This window comes from Myotis lucifugus, unplaced genomic scaffold (genome assembly GCF_000147115.1).
Source record: "Myotis lucifugus unplaced genomic scaffold, Myoluc2.0 scaffold_19, whole genome shotgun sequence".
In the NCBI taxonomy this organism is placed as follows: Eukaryota; Metazoa; Chordata; class Mammalia; order Chiroptera; family Vespertilionidae; genus Myotis; species Myotis lucifugus.
In genome coordinates, this window is record NW_005871067.1 from 164,937 (window position 1) to 169,422 (window position 4,486).

The following is a 4,486-nucleotide window of genomic DNA, read 5'->3' on the forward strand; positions in this document are numbered from 1 at the left end:
GAGGTCATAGAGACAGAAAATATAGTGGGGTTGGTGTATGGTGTGTGTGGAGCCATGCATTTCATCATTCAGAGTCATGTCCCTGTTTGCTGTTCTATCTGGCCAGCAGTGGGGAGGTGGCTAGTCCCTCACAACAGGCCAGGAAGCACTTCAAATCATGAGCTGTAACCTCAAAGTCAACTCTCAGTCATCCCAGGCACTAAGGAGTGAAATCTGGATGGGCATCCACTCACTCACACATGTTTACTGAGCACCTTCTTTAAGTTGAGCACTGTGCTGAATGCCTGGGGAAGCATAAGGGATGGTGCCAATGGTAAAACAGGAGCATATACTTATATATTCAACTAGAGGCCGGATGCACGAAAATTCGTGCAAGAGTAGGCCTTCCTTCCCCCGGCTTCCGGCACCAGCTTCTCTCCAGCACCCGGGACTCCAGCTGGCTTACCTCAGGCCCTGGCTTCATCAGGAAGGACATCGGTCTAATTAGCATATTACCCTTTTATTATTATAGACTAGAGGCCCGGTGCACAAAAATTTGTGCACTGGCGGGGGGGGGGGGTGGTGTCCCTCAGCCCCACTTGTGCCCTCTCACAGTCTGGGACCCTCGGGAGATAACCACCTGCTGGCTTAGGCCCGCTCCCCGGGTGGCAGATGGCAGGCCCGATCCCTAGGTGCCTGCCTGGGTGGCAGATGGCAGGCCGATCCCTAGGTGCCTGCCCCGTCTCCCCGGGTCGCGCACAGGCAGGGTGGATCTGGGGTTGGGGCCCCACCCCTGTTGGCACACGGGACACCTGGGTGGCCCGGCGGATTGCTGCTCCCCCGCCCGGCCCCCCCAGGTCCATTGGTACCCAGGCCCCCCCCCCCCCCCCGCCCAGGATCGCAGATAGCAGGCCCAGATGGGGGCAGGGTAGGTGGAATGGCGCTGCCCTGCCCTGCCTGCAGTATGCAAATTAGCCGCCATCTTTGTTGGCAGTTAATTTGCATATCACGCTGATTAGCCAATGGGAGGTGTAGCGAAGATACGGTCAATTACCATGTTTGTCTATTATTAGATAGGATTATTTAATTACAGTTATGCTAAGAGCTGTGAAAGGGAAATGAGTGTACAATAAAGGCATGTTGTATAGACCCAGCATAGTGTGCAGGAAACACACAGGCAGAGACCTGAAGGGTCAGTAGAAGTTTCCAGATAGCAATGCTGGTGAAGACAGCATTCCATATTGATGAGCAACATAAATTCCCGCTTGATAAACAGTACAGGTTCCCAAGACCCTCTCCACTGGCAGTCTTGGACTAGGGCTGCTAACAATTAGATGTCTTGTCAATTTGAAAATATACCCCTCTTCTCTTCCAACCCTTTTATGAATGAACTTACAGGCTGTAAAGTGGTCAAAAGACAGACAGCATGGAAAAAGTTGCAGAATCACAGCTGCTTCGTCAGTTTCCAGTTTTACTGATAAGTCCACCTGAGTTACAATCATTACACAAAGCTTCTCCCTTAAGCAGTTCATTGACACAGTTTGATATTGTTTTAGGACACTTGAGTTTAAAACTCTAATACCCTCATTCTCTGTTGCCAGTTCTGTGGCCTAGGGTGCTATTTAGCAATTATAATTGAAATGCTGCAGAATGATCCATGTAAGGGGAAAGAAACATTTATCTTTCTCTGCTCTGCCTTTCACATTCTTTCATTGAAACAACAGCAAGAAGGGGTCAATGGGGGAAAAGGAGAACATATGTAATACTTTCAACAATAAAGATTTTTACAAAAAGAAAAAAGAAACAACAGAAAAAATAGCCATGATTTAGATAATTTGGGAAGCAATCTAAGACATCCACAGAGTATCAGAGAATTCACAAAATGCTGGACTCACCTTGGCCCTTGGCCGTAAGCTACCTACAGGCTGATGTGAAACTTTTCATTCTGTGGTGGCTCCGCAGAAGTAGGGCACATAACCAAACCCTCCCTGACAAATACCAAACCCTTCCTCACGAATCTGTACACACTTTTATTGGAAAGGTCACACCCTGGTATTTTGCCCACTCTACCTGTCAGCCTGGAAGAGCCGTGGGAGCTAGTCCAGCAGTCATTAATGCGAGTGGTCCTTGAGAGCTGTGTCTTGCATTGTGACTTCCAACATTTTGGTGTTTAGAACACTGCCTATTGTATGAAATGCATTGTTATACAAATTTTTGCCATGATGTAGCCCAGTCTCTTAACATGATGAGTCTGGAACTTTTAATTACATGTCACTATTGAAAATTTCATTTCTTTCTCGACTTCTTATATATTCTATTGGCTGTCTTAGATTGATTAAATACCAATGTGTTTCATCATGGGGGAGAAGGGTACAAGAAATGCAAACATAACAGAAAGAGATTAATGCCAGTTGTCTATTTTCTAAGATAACTGGAAAAGACAGACACATTTCTTCATTACTGAAAAGTTTTCATATATTTCATATTTCATCCCTCTGCATGTTTCTATTGAGAACCACTTTGGGCCCCACACTTTGCTAATCAACAATCACCCAACCAGCCTACCTGAGATGAGTCAAACCCTTCCAGCCTACCCCGCAGTGCTCTCAGTGGCCTTTCACTAGGAGATATGCTCAAGTTCAAAGAAACATTGCTTGTAATTGCTAAAACTGGAAGTGGAAGTAATTCACACTTCCATTCGTGGAGAATAATGGATACATTGAGATGTGTGCACACAGTGGATCGCTGTTGGCAATGAGCATGAACTAGGGCTACGTGCTGTCCAAATACAGATGGATATTATGGACACAATTTTTCGTAAAAATTGCAAGACAAGAATATACACATGGTATGATTTCACTGATATAAAGTTTACAAAGAGACTTCAGGAAATATTCAAAGATGCCTGTGGAGTAGCAAAACTATGAAGAAAAGCAAGAAATGACCAAATCGTAGTGCCAGCGGTTTCCTTGAATGGGAAGAAAGAGGCTTGAGACACAAGCTTCAGGGGGGTCGATACTGTTCTAATTCTTCATTAGCTTGAATGTTCTAATTCTTGACCTGGGTACAATTTCATGAGTATTTGCTTTATAATTATTTGCTAAACTATACAAATAAGTTTGAAGTATTATATTTTACAATAAAAATTGTTTAAAACTGTATTATAATACTTTATTAAGGAAAATCTAAATGTACATAATATGATTTGAAATAATACATTTCAGTGGGTTCATAGTGGTTATCGCTGGGTAAGGATATGGTGAAATGAAGAAAAAGTATTTTCTCATTTTTCTACAATGAGTACATGTCCTTTTTATAAATAAGGAAATGACTTATTTAAATATTTATTTCCATTTGATGACTGAGTCTTGACCTGTCATCTTGGACAGATACCTTAGTTTGAACTATAAGCATTAGCAGCCAAAAACAGGTTAAATTCTTGGTTACTTCCTGTTTGTTCATTAATCATCATTTCCCTTAATTGGCAACCTCGATTGCAATTTCCTATTTATAAAAAAAGAAAGCAAGAAGAAACCTATATAATTAGTATAATAAGTATTTAATTGAACAATAGTCTTATTTAGCCATAAATTGGATTTTCAGGGGAATTCAGATATGTTAGAGGGAATCTGAGTAAAAAATTTGCCTTGGTCTGATGAAGTTCAAGATCATAGAGGGCTAAAGTTTAAGGTAGGCTGGGCTCAAGATGAAAACCCTCCTCCAATCTCATAACCCACCTCCTATTTCTGAATATACTATCCCTTTATATCTGTATCATTACACGTGACCCTCCACTGTTGTGCCTTTTTCTTCTTGGCAATATTTCACATCTGAGCTCAAATATAACCTTTGGTGAAGCCCTATCTGGCTCCATCTCTGTGTTCCCAGAGGGAAGTCCTTACCCCGACCTCTGGGCTGCTCCACTATCTTGTCATTGCTTATTTACACATCCCACTAATCGGTAAATTTCTGCAGATAAGGATTTTGTCTTTTCACCTTAGATTCTTTAATAGCTACTACCATATCAAGTACAAGGGAGCCACCCCATAACTATAAAATGAATGAATGAGGGAATGAATGAATAAATGAATAAAAGGATGCTTAGAAGCTTTCAAAGACTGAATAGTTCAGAAAATAAGAGGGATCTTTGAAGTAAAACTACAGGATACTAACATGATGGCATTCATTTAATACTAAATAGACTATTTGGGGTTCTTTTTTTTATACAGGGAAAAAGTTAGCTCTGAAAAGCATAGTTTTATTGTGCTCTTGAACTAATGTGAGTAAATGATGAGATAAATCATCCAGACCACTTCTTTCATTGTGTCTTACTGAACTAAAACTGCCACAGTGAGTAATACCTCAATATCTATTTGTGTAGTTTCACATATACAAAGTATTTTTCTCACCATGACTTACTTATTTACAATTTCTCAGGACATAGATCATGCAGTGTCTTGATTCCCCTGGAGAACTGAACTATTTCCTTTCTACAAATCCATCATTT